This window comes from Panthera uncia, chromosome D2, assembly GCF_023721935.1.
Source record: "Panthera uncia isolate 11264 chromosome D2, Puncia_PCG_1.0, whole genome shotgun sequence".
In the NCBI taxonomy this organism is placed as follows: domain Eukaryota; kingdom Metazoa; phylum Chordata; class Mammalia; order Carnivora; family Felidae; genus Panthera; species Panthera uncia.
Window position 1 is genome coordinate 6,204,328 of NC_064818.1, and position 18,710 is coordinate 6,223,037.

The following is an 18,710-nucleotide window of genomic DNA, read 5'->3' on the forward strand; positions in this document are numbered from 1 at the left end:
AGGTGGCCCACTGAGCCTAAAATAGTTACCATCTGTCCCTTTATGACAAGTTTGCCAACCCTGCCCTAAGCCAACACCGCGTATTTTGACTTTTGTTACAGGTAGCACCCCGCTTCTAAGTACGAAATTCCAAATTAGCTGGGACTGGGTTTGGCTGCCAGTGACAGTATCCAAAATGGCAGCAATTTAAATAAGGCAACAACTTGTAGTCACTGGCCCCAAAAGTCCCAAAAGTAGTACAAAGCTGGCAGAAGGCTTCACAGGGTTATGAACAGAAAGTCTTTCTTCTTGTCTCCTTACTTGTAGGATCTCCATCTCATGGTCTAAGATGATGGCACATACATCCCGGTAGAAGGAAAGAATAAGATAGAAACAAGGAGAGGAAAGGACAGCTAAGCAGCTTTCCCTTAAGGAGATGCACTGGAAGTTGCCACGCTTCACGCTGGCTTACATCCCATTGGGCAGAGCTTAGGCACATGAGAGGATGTGAAATGTAGTCCTTATCTGGGCCACCATAAAGAGGTATTTTGCTATGAAAGAATGGAATGATGAACGCTGAGGAGAACCAACAGAGCTTGCCACAAGTATTTACAACACAGGAAAGGTGTGAGGGTGAAACGAAGTATGGCACATGAGATCATCTGGCACTGGGCTTGGAACCCCTCCCTTCCCAAATGAAAGGGGAACTGTTCGTTTAGCTCAGAATTTCTCAAAGTCTCGTAACCCGTTGAAGGTACATCTGTGGTGGGGATGGTTCCACGGGTCCCATCTTCACACCATTGTATAATCTTCTTCTGTAAAGACAGGCCGGAGCTGGCCGTGACTGCCTCTAATGACTAGAATGCAGGACATCTCTTCTAAGATCAGGTTGTAACAGATGATGCTCCCCATCTCACTGGTCTCTCTCTGGGTCTCGCTCACTCACTCTGGTCAAGCCAGCTGCCACGCCAGGAGCCATCCTATGGAAAAGGCCGTGGGGCAGGAACTCGAAGCAGCCTGCAGCCGACAGGCTGTGAACCAAGGGCTGCCCACAACTGCATGACTGGGCTTTGGAAGCAGGTATTTTAAATTTGCTAAGCTTCAGGATAATCTGCTGTGAACAGCAGATAATGGCTACAACAGCAAAAAAGCTATAAAGTTACAGCAAATGCCAATGTGTTTATCAGCAGAGTCACCGAGGCTCTTATGCAAAGTCAGAGGAACCAACCCAATTTTTTTAAGTTTTTATTTTAATTCCAGTTAGTTAAGATACAGTGTTAGACTAGTTTCAGGTGTATAATAGAGTCGTTCAACGTTGGCATGCATCACCCTGCGAAACCAACCCAATTTTTGAGCTTATGAATAACTTGCTGTTGTCAGTATGCAGGAGCATATGCTCGATGCTGAGGAGAATAAAAGCTAAGGAAGTTGTACATACCTCGCAGGAGGTGCTCACAAATGCTGATGGGGTGGGAAGAAGAAAGGAAGGGAGGGAGGGATGAAGCGAGAGAGTGAAGGACCCAGGGAAGCAGAAGAGGAGGGAGGGATGGGAAGAGGGAGAAAAGGGAGGGAGAGAAGGGAGGGAGGGAAGGAGGGAGAGAGGAAATGAAGAAGGGGAAGGGAAGGCATGGAAAGAGAAAGAAAGATATCAACTTACTTTTATTCTCACTGTATTTTCCTCTTTCCTCAGCAAGCCCATCTATCACTGCTTCAATGAAAGTATCTGGCCAAACATCAAACAGAGTCCACACAAGCCTTTCTGGCTCTGGTCTTCCAAATGCCTTAGCAATTCAAAGAATTTACAGGGTTTGGGGAGGAAGCGAAAGACTGGGAGAAAGTGATTTATGGTAGAGACAGAGTACCGTGGAAAAGCGAGGGGAAGAAGGCATGCCCTCATCCCCCAAATAGAATGCGGACAGGGAGAGAGAGAAGAAAGAGATCTGAAAAACTAAGAACGCAGGGAATCTGGATTCATCCCCGTCTGTAGGACACCAATGATTGTTGCACAATCTCAACAATGGAAGGACGAATGTGGGCGAGTTTTTGCTTGGACCTGCCCCCCCGGAGATGGGAGCTCAGGAAAAAATCAAGTTAGATTACAGAAAAATAATTTTTTTTCTTTCATGCTTGCATTTGTGTACTGAGACCTGCTGCTCTGCCGTTCAGAGTCCAGCTTCACATAGTTCCAATTGTTCTTTTTAAACCCATGCAAACTTGCAGAATGGCTAAGAGCACAGGCTTTGGAGCCAGTCAAAATGGAGTCTGCTCTGCCAACTACCAACTGTTGGGAACATGGGAAAAACTTAATCTACTTGATTCTCTTTCCTCATCCATTAAAGAGAAGCTACAATATCTCTTTCATAGGGTTATGATACGAATTTTTTGAGATAATGTACATTAGGATACTCATCACAGTGTTTGACATGGTAAGAACCAAATAAATAGAAGTCATTATCATTACAAAACTCTACACCTAGGACATAGGATTCTGATGGAAATGTCTGGGTTCCCTTCTCTAAGGAACAAGTAAAAATCAGGCTCACAGACTTCTGGTGCTGTACAAAGAAGCAATCCAACTGCAGTTGATTTCTCCCACTGATGACAATAGAAAATTCTAGCAGGCAGCTTGAGGTGAAAAGTCAAAACTTGAAGATCAATCCATAATGATAGTGAGCTTTCCTGGTGGGTTGTTTTTTCTCCTTTATCTCTTAGGATTTAACCTCAGGGTAATGAAATTTTACAAGTATGAACACTAAAACGTGTAAGAGAAATCTCCTTTTCTGGCCAGAGGCCCAGGAAAGGAAGAACCCAGCAGGGCGGGGGAGGGTGGAGGACTGTCTTTATTTTTTCCTTTTTTAGCCTCCTTTTCTCTCTCCCTGTCTTGCCCACCCCTGACCTCCTTACAAGGGGGCAGCGGCAGTGGCAACAGCAGCACAGAGACCCCCAGAGAAGATTCTAGTATCCAGGCAGAAGAGGAAGAGTGTGGAAAGAATCCTCATTTTCACTCTTTTCCCTTGCCACTTCACCCAGAGAGCAGACCCAGCCATGCAGAGCTGCATGAGAACACAGGAAGACAGAACTCTGAGAGAAACACATCCTGTTAGCCAAAGAGACCAGGCAAAGGAGTCCCAGGAGACAGAACATAAGAGAAATCTCAGAAAGTAGAGCGGGTAAGGGAAATTGCTAAATGTGTGTATTAATGGACATAAATTCCACTTTCACCTCAGGCTGCACGTACTCAGAAAACAACAACAACAACAACAACAACAACAATAAAACTCAAAAAGACATGTTAAAGATCATGGCCAGGAATAAAGAAGTCTATTTCCTAATGATAAAGGAGCTAATTTGAAGAAGACAGAACAATCTTAAACGTTTGTACACTTAATAATAGAACTTCAAAATACATGAAGCAAAAACTGAGGGAATTAAAAGGAGAATAAAAAAATGCCTGATTATGGCTGGAGATTGGAATACTATTCTCAATAATTTATGAAGCAAATATTCCTTTCAAATGTACAAAGAATACTTACCAAGATAGACCTTATTTGGGGCCGTAAAAGAAATCTCAGAGAATTTAAAAGAATCCTAGCCATACAGAGTATATTCTGATCACAATAGAATCAAACTGAAAACCAGTAACAGAAAGACTATCTGGAAAAGGGTGCCTGGTTGGCTCAGTCAAAGAAAAAATTTAGAACATATGTTGAACTGAACGTAAAGGAAAACTCAGTATATCAAAATATCCAGGATACCACAAAGGAGTACTTATAGCACTAAATATATATATTAGAAAGAAAGTCTCAAATCTTTTTTTAATATAGAAAAAGAGGGCAAATGAAAACATGCAGAAGAAAAGAAATAATAAAGATAAGCATGAAAATCAATGAAATAAAACTCAGGAAAACAACAAAGAAAATCAATGAAACCAAAAGTGATTTCTTTGATAAATCAAAGATTAGTAAGATTAGTAAGCCTCGAGCCAAACTGATCAGAAAAAGAGGAGAAAAGACAACAAGTTACTAATACATCACACATTATATAGATATTAAAAAGATAACAAAGGAAAATTATGCACAAATATATTAAAAGAAATCGAGCAGTTTACAAAATGGGTAAGTTCCTTGAAAGACACAAATTGTCAAAGTCTAATCAAGAAGAAATAGATAGCATCAATAGTCCAATGGCTTTTAAACAAATTAAGCTTGTAGATAAAAACATCCCCACAAAGAAAACATCATGTCTCAATGGCTATACTGATGAATTCTACCAGATATTTAAGGAAGAAATATCAATTCTATATAAACTCGTCTAGAAAATTGAAAAGGAAGGAATATTTTTAGACAAAGAAACTTTAAAACCTTATGCTCATGGGGCACCTGGGTGGCTCAGTTAGCGAAACGTCCGACTTTGGCTCAGGTCACGATCTCGCACTCTGCGAGTTCAAGCCCTACATCAGGCTCTGTGCTGACAGCTCAGACCCTGGAGCCTGCTTCAAGTTCTGTGTCTCCCTCTCTCTCAGCTCTTCCCCTGCTTGTGCTCTGGCTCTGTCTCAAAAATAAGTAGACAGTAAAAAATAAAAATATTTCTGGCAATAAATAAATTAATAAGGGAAAAATTTTGTGACCCTAGGATAAGCAAATATTTCTTAGATACAATACCAAAAGCATAGTCCATAAAAGAACAAATTGATAAATTGAATCTCAAAATCAAAAACTTCTGGTCTACAAGAGAAGGTGAAATAAGCCACAGACGAGGAGAAAATCTTTGCAAAGCAGGTATCTTACAAAGGACATGTGTCCCAGAATATGTAAAGAATTCTCAAAACTTAACACAAAGAAAACAATCCGATAAAAAATAAGCAAAAGACGTTAATGGACACTTGACCAAAGCATGTACAGATGGCAAATAAACACATTTAAAAATACTCAATATCATTATCGATACTCAATATCATTTCCCCATCAGGGAAATGCAAAGACCATGAGAGAGAGCTCCGTACACGTAAGAGAATAGCTGAGATTAAGGACAGACCATCCCGGGGCGCCTGGGTGGCTCAGTCGGTTAATCGTCCGACTTCAGCTCAGGTCATGATCTCACGGTCCGTGAGTTCAAGCCCCGCGTTGGGCTCTGTGCTGCCAGCTCAGAGCCTGGAGCCTGCTTTGGATTCTGTGTCTCCCTCTTTCTCTGCCCCTCCCCTGCTCATGCTCTGTCTCTGTCTCAAAGATAAATAAAAACATTAAAAAAAATTAAAAAAAAAAAGACAGACCATGCCAAGTGTGGAAAGCATGTGCACAAGTTGCAACACACTCACCAAATGACCCGCCAGAGAGAAATGAAAGCTTCTTTCCATACAAAAACTTGTACATGACTGTTCCTACTGGCTTTCTCTGTCACAGCCAAAAATCCACCCATTTAATGAAATGCGACTTATCAAGAAAAGGGAATGATGGGGCACCCAGGTGGCTCAGTCTGTTAAGCCACCCGACTCTGGATTTTGGCTCAGGCTATGGTCTCACGGTTTGTAAGCCCCGCATCGGGTTCTGTCCTGACAAGGCGGAGCCTGCATGGGATTCTCTCTCCCTCCCTCTCTATCCCTCCCCTGCTCACTCTCTCGCTCTCTCAAAATAATTTTTTTTAAAAAAAGGAATGAACTATTTATTTGCTACAACATGGATGAATTTAAAAATAATTATATTGGATGAAAGATGCCAAACACAGAATAGCACACACTATATTACTCCATTCTCTAAAATTCTAGAAAATACAAACTACTCTCTTTTGACAGAAAACAGGTCAGAGGTTGCCTGGGTTTGAGGTTGGGAAGGGAAGGAGGATTACAAAGGAGCACCAGGAAATGTTTCTGAGTGATCAATACGTTTACTATCTTAAATGTGGTGATGCTTTCACAGGTACATAAATACGCTGAAACTTATCGAACTTTGTCATTTAAATATGCCCAGTGTACTATATATCCAATATAACTCCATAAAGCTGTTTTTTTTTAAGTTAAATACATGCCTATCATATGATCTAGCTATTCTATACCTAGGTATTTCTTTAACGTTTATTTGTTTATTGTGAGAGAGAAAGAGAGCACAAGCAGGGGAGGGGCAGAGAGAAAGGGAGAGAGAGAATCCCAAGCAGGCTCCACGCTGTCAGCACAGTGCCCAACATGGGGTTCAAACTCAAACTGTGAGATCATGACCTGAGCAGAAATCAGGAGTTGGGACACTTAACGGACTGAGCCACCCAGGCGCCCCTCTCTCCCCCAGTATTGACCCAAGAGAAACAAAAGCCTATACCCATAGGAAGACCTAAACGTGAATGTTCATAGCAGCTTTATTTGTAGTAGCTGATAACTGGAAAAAGCCCATTTATTAACAAGGTGAATAAACGGATAAAGAAATTATGGCTCATTTATACAAGGAATGTTGCCCAGCAGTAAGTAGGATGAATTATTGATAAGTGTTAAGACAGAGGCATCTCTAAGGAAGTATGCCATGTGAAGGAAGCCAAACGAAAAGAGAGTACACACTGTGTGCTTCCATTTATGTAAGGTTCCAGAATATGGAGACCCTTGTACAGTGAGAGAAAGCAGATCCGTGGCTGCCTGGGGGAGAGAAGACGGATGGATGGCCAGACAGCAGCAGAAAACGTTGAAGGGGGATGGCTGTGTTCATCATCTTGGCTTCAGTGGTTGGCTTTGTGAGTATGATCTGTGATCTGAAGTGATTGGACGTGACGCTCTTTAATATTTGTTCCCCTTCTAAAGGCTACACTATGCTCTTTACTCCTTGACATCGAGATTCTGCAAACCAGACTTTAAAGAGACTGCCAGCGTGCTTTCTTGTGAACCTTCAAAATTCCCACCAACTGAAGACACAGGCATGGCCCACTGTCCGTATTTCTGGTCCCCACGGAAGGGACCATAACCTCCCCACACTTAGCAGAATCGAGGGACAGGTGCCCTAGGCGGTGAAACATTTTCAGGGCAAGCCTGATTTACTCTTATGTCAATAGTCCTGCAGGCTTGCAGTTCTGCTGAGATAATCCCAGAAATAACCTTCTGCTCTTCTAACGAGAACACGACCGGGGAAGTCGAACTTTGAGGGATCGTGACCCTCTCTGGCCTGCTCTTTCCAAAGGCAATGGGTAGAATGTGAGCAACATTAGCCTACCCTCCCTCTGGTAGTTATGAAAATCTAAACGTGTGTGTGCAGTTACATTGTAACTTATTAGTACTCAGAGTGAGGTCTTTTGGCTTGCTTTTTCCGATAAGAGCTGGGATAAATCGTGACCCTTGACTTGTCTTACTGGTTTCCTGTTAGAGGCTGTGGACTTTATTGTTAGCCTGAGGTATCTCTGCTAAGTGCCCTGGGAAACACATTCCAATGTCCAACCACAGCCCCAACCCCCAATAAAATGCACGAGAGAAAACATCCGATAGAGTGCCAATGTGACAGCCAAAGTTTTCTGAAGCTTGTGGATTGGATGGAGGTTAGGAGAGAGCTTCAGCTACATAATGATCTCATCTGCTTCTGCACTATAAAAATATCCTAAAGGTGCATAATCTTGATATATCTCTCAAGCGCCAGGCTCAATGCCAGAGGCCAACCTGGGAGTCGAGTGATAGCAGTTCCCGTCCCACGTTTACTATGAACTTAACCTGTGTCCTCGGTCAGACTGTGAAGGTGTCTTGGGGGTCAGTCGCCTTCTCTGTAAAGTGAGACCGGGTGCTCCCCCCTTTATTGCCTTGAGGAACCTTCTGGGTAATAACCCAAGTGAGTTTAGGGCCCAAGGAGGATCTGGAGAATAGGACAGAGTCTTAATGAATTCAAGTTCCATTGAAGCTGAAAAACAATAAAGCATATGCGAAATAAAACTTGCCAGCCGCCGGCCACTGACTCTGGTTTCAAAGATCACTAAGGTCTACTCAACTCCTAAAAGCCTGAGAGTGTCTAAGCCGACGTGCACGGGACGTTGTGTGTGTGGCAACTTAGATCAAGTGTGACATCCAGTGGTCACCTTGGCTAATGACACTTTGGACCAGCCTGGGGAATTCTGACCTGGAGGCCCTTTGTCTTGCTGAACAGACTTCAATTGAAGAAAGGGAATCGGAAGTAACAAGTGTTCTCCATCGGGTGGAAATTAGGGTGAGGAAGTTACATGATGCCAAAAATAAAATAACTACTTGGGGACAGGGCTGAGGCTAGAAGCCACATCTTACAGAAAATCCACCAATTAATCTTTCCATAATTAACTGACCATAATAGAAATGCCCTTTATCAAGAGTCGGCAGCAGAAAGGAGGCAAAAAGAAGAATTAATAATATTAATTTGGGGGGGGGGGGGCACCTGTCTCAGTCGGGTGAGCATCCGACTTCAGCTCCAGTCATGATCTCGTGGTCCGTGAGTTCAAGCCCCGCATCGGGCTCTGTGCTGACAGCTCGGAGCCTGGAGCCTGTTTAGGAGCCAAAATCAAGAGTCAGATGCTTAACTCTGATGGAGCCACCCAAGCGACCCAGTCTGACGCACTTTAAACTCTAAATGTTTTACTCCATACAGCCCAGCATCATAATTAATGCCTGCCATGACGATCCTGAGGCATTAACGATTAAATTATTCTTACAGTCCTATGCTTAACCAAGTAAAGAAATGTGGAATCTAATTTAGCAAGATTTAACATCGAAAATGAGGACAGTGAACATTTTCTGTGCAGTAAGATAGCTTATCTTGAAGACCGGCTTGGGTTTGCCACATCCTAAACCCATGAACATAGTCCATCGGAGGAGGCGGATGGCATCTCCCATCTGGCAGGGATTCTCCCACCTTCCATCTGTAGTTTATGCTACAAACGGGGGAACCGTTTCCAGACAAGAACTATGTCCAGCACCCCCTTGCCTGTTCTTCCCTGATAAAACCCAACTCTTCAATTCACTCTCACAGCCATTCAAGAAACAGCTTCTAAGGAATTCATTTGTTGTATCTCCCCAGTGACTTTGAAGGGCATTCAAATAGAAAGTCCACAGTGATCTTGGTGAAAGGTGTCTTCTGTCCTATTTTCTTTGCTCCCACGCTGCACCTGCTCTAGGACTCACCTCTTCAAAACCCCCAGGACAAGCTTCTTCTGCTTCTCCACCAGCCACATCTTCTGGCTCGAGTGTCTCCCCCACGTCTACCTCCCTTCCCATCCCTCTTATCTTTTTAGCTATTCCCACTTTTCGAAAGTTACGTCCCGCTTTAGGGTGCAACTCAAATACAGTAAAGTCTCCCCTTTAAAGGACTCCCTGATCCCATCATTGGGAGAATGCCTTCCTCTTACTACCTCGGCATGTTTCATTCCCCCTTTGCTCATTCTCTCCATCTTGCCTTGCACTGTGATTATTCTTCCTACGGTTGTGTGTCCCCATTAGAATCTGAGTTCCCGGACACAAGGGGAATGCGGTGAGAGGGACCGTGCGGTAACCACACCTGTCAAGGTTTCGAGGCTTGCAAAGAATTCACAGAACACTCCTGAGTGAAGGTGGCATCCCAAGGTCAGCCAAGTGTTATGGGGGTGCCTAGGGGCCTCTTACTAATCATTTGTCACGTGTATCAAGAGGAAAGGGTGCACACCCTACAGCATTTCCTAGCGCAATAGGTAGGCTCAAACGGGAAAACAGGTTCTCCAGCCACCATCCTGGTTTGTTGATTTGTTCAGCTACCGTTTCTGATATCCCTTCTGTGTGCCCACTGGTGTGCGACCCATTTCACACGTAGTCACCCACTCCAGCCTCACAGCTCACCCATGAGATAGTTGTTATGAACTCACGATTTCGGACATGACAACGAGGGCTTACGGAAAGTGATCCCATAGCTAATAAGCGACTCTGTCAAGTTTCAAACGTTCGCAGCTTCACTCAGGAACTGACGTTATCGACCATTACAAGGCCACGGAGGGGTGCCACTCATACCTCCTTTAAGGGAGGACCCGCCACAGTTGGGTCTACCACACAGTTCACGGCAAGCCACACTTTCTCTGGGTGTCACCCTCACAGCGAGCACAGCAGGGGCACTGGGACAGGACCGTCCCTGCCCAGCGTGGATGTCACCTATCAAGCAAGCTTTGCTCGGAGATCCCTATCAGCCCTACCTAGACTTTCTCAGGAAGGCACTAGGTCTGTGAATCCTCAGCTGCTCTCCCTTCACCAATGCCAGATCCGCCCTGCAGCCTGAAGCTTCTCCAACCTGCTTCCGCACCCTCCCTGCATCCTCAAGCGATGATCTCTTGCCTGTCTCATCTTTGGCCATCTGCCTCTCGGATGACACAGGTGACACCAGAAGTGTCTGAGAAAAGAGGCTATGTGGTCAGGTTTCAGGACGGCTCTCATGATCCCGCCAGCAGGGACGACCCCATCCTTAATGCAACGGAGTCCTTTGCACCGCCGGCAGCCTAATCCCTAAAGATGCCACCGGGGTTAAGCGGGGGGGAAAAGCCCTGGCGGAAGGGAATGCCTTCAACATACAAGGACTCGGGTGTTTGGGGAAAAACTCTTGCAAAGACTAGGGGAGTGGCTTGGTCATTCCCAGGCTGTATTAAGGCCTCACAGGTGGTGTGAAAGGGCTCCAGGCTCAGTGAGAGAACCCGAGGGCCTCTGCAGGTGGCTTTTATCTTGCAGCGGAAAAGCCAAACAGCAGAGGGCCATATTCAGAACCTGATAGCGAAAGCTGCAGGACTCCAGCCGCCTTTCCATATTCACATTTAAATACTCAGCCAAGGGGCGCCTGGGTGGCTCAGTTGGTTGAGCGTCCGACTTCATCTCACGTCATGATCCCGCGGTTCATGAGTTCGAGCCCCACATCAGGCTCTGTGCTGATGGCTCAGAGCCTGGAGCCTGCTTAGGATTCTATGTCTCCCTCTCTCTCTGCCCCTCCCCTGTTCATGCTCTGTCTCTCTCTGTCTCAAAATAAATAAAAACATTAAGAAAAAAAATAAATAAATACTCAGCCAAAATAGGGCAGTTAAGCTAAAACCATGGCTCTGGCTGGGAAAACACGGGACCCTGGAATATGGAATGGATGCCCCCAAGGATCTTGGCTCTGCAGACACCCCACCACCCCCACCAAAAGCTTGCCGAAGCGGCCCACCCCTCCGCAGGAGAACTAGCATCTCCCCAGGATGGGAAGACGCTGGGGAAGTTTCTCCACAAGGCAACAGAAGTCCCCCTAAGGCAGTGCTCCACCTCCTTTCCTGACTGCCTGGCCAACAGGGACGTCCACTCCAGCATAACTCATGCTTCACGCATGCTGGGGCTGATAAGAGAGGAAAGAAGTTATATCCCCAGCAGGCATGGCAAAAATGACCCGGCAGACAGAGGCAGACACGAAGGGGGACCCGTGGGGTTGGATTGATCCCTCAGGAAGGGGCACACTCACCGGCATGGGCTGTATTCGTTCTCTGCTGCTGCAAATTATCACGAGCTCTAGTGGCTTAAAACAACACACATTTCGGGTCTTGCAGCTGTGGAGGTCAGGAGGCCAAAACGGATCTTGCTAAAATCCAGACGTTGGCAAAGCTGTGTTCCTTCTGGAGACAGGGCGGAAATCTGCTTCCTCGTCTTCTCCAGCTTCTAGAGGCTGCTGGCCTTCTTTGGCTTGTGCCCCCCCTCCCTCCTCGTACGGTACCTTGAGTCTTGCTCCCTGAACGCCCCCTTCCGTCTTTCCCTAATAGGGACCCTTGTGATTACATGGAGGTACACCTGGATAGCTGAGGACCGCTTCCCCCCCCCCATCCTTGATCTTAATTACATTAAGGTCCTTGGTCACAGCTGCCAAGTTCCTTTTGCAGAGTAAGGTAACATACTTGCGGGTTCCAGGGATGAGGACACAGCCATCTTTGGGGCTGGGGCGGGGCATTATTCTGCCTGATTCCGACGACATTTTTCTTGACACGCCACATTGCATTACTTTAAGGCCTACGCCACGAATTGGCGCTTGTTCACATCGTGACAGGATCACACGGGAAGCCTGGTTTCACATCCATCGCCTCGATCCTTCCAATGTTTTTCTCGCAGCGAGAACCTTGAAGATCAAACCTCTTGGCAACTTTGAAATCTGCAACACGGTGTGGCTAACCAGGGTCACCATGCCGCGCTCGACGCTTACCTCTCTCCCGAGTGGAACTCTGTGCCTTTCCACCACATCCACTCATTCAGCCCAGCCCCCTCCCTCCAGCCCTCGCAACCGCCAGTCTGCTCTCTGTGTCTGTAAGTCCCTTTCTGTGTGTGTGTGGATTCCATATAGAAATGAGATCTAGCAGCGTTTGTCTTTCTCTTGTCTGGCTCATCTCACTTAGCATAAAACCCTCCAGCTCCATCCATGTTGTGGCAAAGAGCAGGATTTTCTGCTTTTTTTTTTTTTTTTTTTTGGTTTTTTGACTGGATAATATCCCCGTGCACGTAACAGGTGACTCTTGAGGGCCTGGAGAAAATGATGGCCCGCTCTGATTGAAGCAGAAATGCCTGAGTTGCCCTGAAAAATGGTAGAGGAAATTAAAAGGTACAGACAGGCAGCATGCCCGCTGGAGAGACTGTGCGTCCAAAAGCCCCGGCAGCGGACGGCCCAGAGCACACGCCATAAAGAATGTACTCGTGGCTCTCCCCCACAGGCCGGGGCTGACATAGGAGAGGCGGTCACAGAGCTGCACGCGCTAGGATATGCGAGGGTGACAGGTCCCAGAGCGACAGAGGCCAACGGACTGTGCTCACACACCAGAAGCCAGGGAGCTGCGTTTACCTTAGTAACCAGCAACGTCGGGGGCAGCCAAGGAGTCCTCAACCACACGGAGTCATGGAATGGTTACTAGAATATTCTCTCTACTACTCAAATATTTTATTGCATCTCTACAAGCAGAGTAAGGAGGAGGCTTAGGTTTGGTGTTTCAATGACTCCCCTGGAGCACCTAGGTGGCTCAGTCGGTTGAGCGTCCGACTTCAGCTCAGGTCACGGTCTCGAGGTTTGTGAGTTCGAGCCCCACGTCAGGCCCTGGGCCTCCCTCTCTCTCTGCCCCTCCCCTGCTCGTGCTCTGTCTCTCTCAAAAATAAACGTTAAAAAAAATTACATGGCTCCCCTAAAACTGAGAGGGGTCCTGTGGAGAAGCCAAATTCTAAGAGTTAATTTTCTCTTCCTCTGAGCTCCTGGTCTCCTCACGCAAAGAGACCTGGGCAGGCTTGCCCTCCAGCCCTGGAGCTTTGACCTTGGTTTGGGGGCTCCCAGGGCAGTTCACTACTCTGCCGTCCAATGTATGGACGTCCAATGCAATGATCATATTTCTTTTTTTTTTATGTTTTTATTTATTTTTGAGAGAGAGAGAGACAGAGCATGAGTGGTGAAGGGGCAGAGAGCGAGGGAGACACAGAACCCGAAGCAGGCTCCAGGCTCCGAGCTGTCAGCACAGAGCCCAACGCGGGGCTCGAACCCACAAACCATGAGATCACGACCCGAGCCGAAGTCGGACACTCAACCGACTGAGCCACCCAGGCGCCCCATGTCGTAATCACATTTCTGATCCACGTAAAAAGTCTGAGATTTCCCCCTGTGTCCTCAAACTTCCTAAATTCGCCTTCTTTTGAATCCACCATTTGAAGTCAGGGGGAGGGGATCCAAAATATTTTCTAAAACATGGGTCAGACACAGAGGTTTCCTCTACCACATCGACAAACGGTCAGCTGTGTTTTATGCGGTGGTGTTTGTTGAGTACCACGGGCTGACAACAATTTGGAATGAGAGAATGAAAGCCTTTGAGATCCCCTTTGGGACTCAGTCCAGCCTGAGGAACGAGGTAAGTTTGCTTCCTCTGCACGTGTGAGGACACAGAGATCGAAAGGCCTGCTCTCATTCAACTTTCATATATAAAGCACCCAAAATAGTCTGCCTCAAAATAGCTTCTGGACAGGTGACCTTCTGGAACTGTCTGTTCTCTCCCAACCGAGCCTTGTTGGTAATGTACAAAATCCATGATCCCCGCAGGAGATGTCTTTGAACTCTGAATCTCGGAGAATTCAGCTATAAATTCTTCTCTCAGGGCTACGAAACCCAAGCCCAGTACAGCCCTGGGAAGGAACCAGAGCCGATGCATGGTGTGCAAACTACCAATCCCCTAGAGACATCCTTTCTCACCAGGTATCCTGCAAAATGAGGCCAGCTTTGGAAAGAGCCGGCTGAGTTCGTGAGGAGTGACAAAGCACGTTTGTCACAGGCAGGCTGCGATGTCTAATGTCCAGGAGAAGCAAATCATTTGCTTCTCCAAGAGGACCATTTCAAGTGCTCACCCCAGAGAAAGGCCAGCTGAAAATGGGGGCTCTTGTGACCACCCCACCCCTTGCCAAGCAGAAGAGCCTACCCTCGGCCATGTGAAACCACAATGTTGTGTCAGGAGGCCATGTGGCAACGTTGGGGACAGCCTCCGCTCAGGTGTCAGGCAGGCCTGGGTTTCAGTTCCTGCACTGCCGCTAAAAATGTGCACTGCAAAAGTCCCCTCGGCCCTCAGCATCTTCCTCTCTGTCAAATCACAGGCTGTAATGAGATGTAAATCAGCTAATGTATACCAAGCACCTAGCACTGTATCTGGCACGTGAGAGCCCCAAATCGGAAATGCTTTAAAATAAAGAAGTCATGGTCTACCAAGTTTAGGAAACATTGAATTAGTGTTAAACAGAGTTCTTGCCTTCAGAGAATCTAAAAACCTCTACTATTCTAATATGCCCTGTGAGTCAGTGAGAAAGGGATTAGTACACAGTAGTTCCCAAACTTACCAGATCATGGGACTCTTTCCTGACACTGATAGAAACAGTCCTGGGAACAGCACTTTGGAGCAAAACCCAATAGACCCTTGACAAACGTCGCTTGCCTTTTTCTTCTCCCTCCCAGACTTGCTTACCTCCTAAAACCAACATCCTTGTGATTAGAAGGGCATCAGAAGTACACTTTGGGGTTGGGGGTTTGGGTTCTTAATCTTCAACTCTATCACTTAAAATAATAATTTACAAAAATGAAACCATGATTCAACATGTATTGACAACCTACTCATGATTCTTGTTCATATTAGATTAAAAATGGTGTAAGAGCTTCTCAAAAGGCTTCACCTATTAAAATATCATAAGGTAAGGGGCATCTGGGTGGCTCAGTCAATTGAGTGTCTGACTCTTGATTTCGGCCTAGGTCACGATCTCACGTTTCATGAGTTCGAGCCCCGCATCAGGGCAGTGAAGAGCCTGCCTGGGATTCTCTCTCTCTCTGCACTTGTCTCTCTGCCCCTCCTCCACTAGTGATTTCTCTCACACAAAAAAAAATATATATCATCAGGTAAGTGCAGCTAAATTATGCAGTTAAATTATGTGGTCTTAAGTAAAAAGCAAAAGATTTCCTCCGTGTGTCATGGGACATACTTTTACGGGCTTTGCACTGTTTCCTGTCTTCCCCAGTAGGTGGCACTGCGGACCTACAGTCCAGGAAATCCTGCTTTGTTGGCCCAGAATGGCCCAGTCTTCCAGATGCTCTTGCCCCAAAGCCATTACCTGCACGTGCCAAGGCTTTTTACCCCTTGGCTTTGAAGACAATCAGGTACCAATTTCTAGTTCAATGGCAGGTCCCGTCATTAATATTGCTTTTTCGGGAATTTTCTATGGTTTTTCTATGTTCTTCCCCCCACCCCCAACCCCTGGGTTTTTCAGCTTCTAATTTGTCACTCTAAAAGCGCTTCAGGAAAAGCTGAGGTGAAACCCTTAAACAACATCCTGCTACTTTTCTTCTCCAAACTACCGATAATGTCAGAATGAGCATTTCCAGTGGGCTTTGGGGCACCTGTAGATGAAACCCAGCCAGAATTTTAAATATCATGCGCTCAACAGGGCACCTGGGTGGTTCAGTCTGTTGAGGATCCGGCTCTTGATTTCAGCTCGGGTCATGATCCCTGGGTCTTGGGATCGAGCCCCACGTTGGGCTCGGCACTGAGCGCGGAGCCCGGTTGAGATTCTCTCTGCCTCTCCCCCACTCGTACGCTGTCTTACTCTCTCTCTCTCTCTCTCTCTCTTTCTCGCTCTCAAATAAAAAATAAATAAATAAATATTATGGACCCAGAAGTGCTGCTGTCATCCACCAGCTCATCCCTGATTCTCACGTGGCAAGTGCACTGTCACCCAAATCTGAAGTCTTACTTTGAGTGCCTCCTTCCCTCCCCTCATCCTCACGGTCACGCTAACCTCCGCCTGTTGCGCTCTTCTTACAAATGTCAGTGAAGTACCGCAAACATCTAGAAAAAATCAAAACAATAATAACATAATGGATACCTATGTATCCAGCATTAACCACCAGCAGATGTTTGTGTTTTCCCATAATTACTTCATGGGTCTTTTTTTTTTTTTTTAATTCCAGTTAACATACAGTGTAATAGTAGTTTCAGGTGTACAAAATAGTGATTCAACACTTCCCTACATCACCCGGTGCTCATCACGACAGGTGCCCTCCTTCATCCCCATCACCTGTTTCCCCCACCCCCCTGAACTCTGGTAGCCTGGTTCCTGGAATCTGGTAACTATCAGTTTCTTCTCTGTAGTTGAGAGTCTGTTTTGTGGTTTGCCCCTCTCTTTTGTTCCCTGTGCTCATTTGTTTTATTTCTTCAATTCCACGTATGAGTGAAATCATATGGTATTTGTCTTTCTCTGACTTAATTCGCTTAGCGTAATACGCCCTAGGTCCATCCATGTTGTTGCAAATGGCAACATTTCATTCGTTTTGATGGCTGAATAATGTTCCCTTGTGTATATACACCACATCTTCTTTATCCATTCTCAATTGATGGACACTTGGGCTGCTTCCATATCTTGGCTATTGTAAATAATGCTACTATAAACATCAGGATGCATGTATGCCTTTGAATTAGTGTTTTGTATTTTTTGGATAAATACCTAGTAGTGCAATTGCTGGATTGTAGGGTAGGTTCTATTTTTAACTGTTTGAGGAACCGCCATCCTGTTTTCCAGAGTGGCTACACCAGTTTGCCTTCCCACCGACAGTGCATGAGGGTTCCTTTTCCTCTCCATCCTCACCAACACCTGTTTTTTCTTGTGTTGTTGACTTTAGCCATTCTGACAGGTGTGAGGTGATATGTCATTGTGGTTTTGATTTGCATTTCCCTGAGGGTAAGTGACAATGAACATCTTGTCACGTATCTGTTGCCCATCTGAATGCCTTCTTTGGAGAAATGCCTGTTCATGTCTTCTGCCCTTTTTTAATTGGATTATTCACTTGGGGAGGTGTTCTGTTTTATAGGTTGTTTATATATTTTGGGTACTAACCCTTTATCAGATACGTCATTTGAAAGCCCTTCTCCCATTCCTCAGGTGGCCTTTGAGTGTTGTTGATTATTTCTTTCACTGTGCAAAAGCTTTTTATTTTGACGAAGCTCCAGTAGTTTCTTTTCGCTTTTACTTCCCTTGCCCGAGGAGACCTATCTAGAAAGAAGTTGCTATGGCCAATGTCAAAGAAGTTACTGCTTGGGTTCTTTCCTAGGATTTTTATGGTTTTAGGTCTCACATTCAGGTCTTTAATCCATTTTGGTTTTGTTTTGTGTTTGGTGTAAGAAAGGGGTCCAGTTTCATTCTTCTGCATTCTTCAACCATTTGTTGAAGAGGTTATCCTCTTCCCACTGCTTTCCTGCTTTGTTGAAGATTAATTGACCATATAGTTGTGGGACCATTTCTGGGTTTTCTATTCTATTCCATTGATCTATGTGTCTATTTTTGTGCCAGTACCATACTGTTTCAATCACTATAGATTTGTAGTATAACTTGAAGTCTGGAATTGTGATGCCTCTAGCCTAGCTTTTCTTTTTCAGGATTGCTTTGGCTATTCATGCTCTTTTGTGGTTTCACACAAATTTTAGAATTTCTTGCTCTAGTTCTGTGAAAAACACTGGTGGTATTTTGATAGGGATTGCATTAAATGTGTAGATTGTTTTGAGTAGTACAGACATTTTAACAATATTTGTTCTAAGCCATGAGCATGGGATTTTTTTCCATTTCTTTGTGTTATCTTCAATTTCTTTCATCAGTGTTTTATATTTTTCAGAGCATACATCTTTCACCTCTTTGGTTATGTTTATTCCTAGGTATCATATTATTTTTGGTGCAATTGTAAATGGGATTATTTTCTTAAATTTTCTTTCTACTGCTTCATTATTGGTGTATAAAAATGCAACATATTGGCAATAAGCTCTTTGACATCAGTCTTGGCAATGATTTTTTTGGATCTGAACCCAAATGTAAAGGCACAAAAATGAGAATAAATATATGGAATTGCATCAAACTGCTCCTACACAGCAAAAGAAACTATCAAGAAAATGAAAGGGCAACATACTGAATGGGAGAAAATATTTACAAACCATATATCTGATGAAGGGTTAATAATCCAAAATATATAAACACTTATGCAACTTATCAACAACAAAAAAGAAAACAATTTAATTTAAAAATGGGTAGAGGAATTGAGTCGATTTTTTTTCCAAAGAAGACATGTAAATGGCCAACAGGTACATGAAAAGAGGTTCAACATCACTAATTATCAAGGAAATGCAAATCAAAACCACAAAAAGATATCACCTCACACCAATCAGAATGGCTAGCCTCAAAAAGACAAGAGAGAACGTGGTAACAAGGACGTGTGGAAAAGGGAATCCTTACACACTCGTAGTGG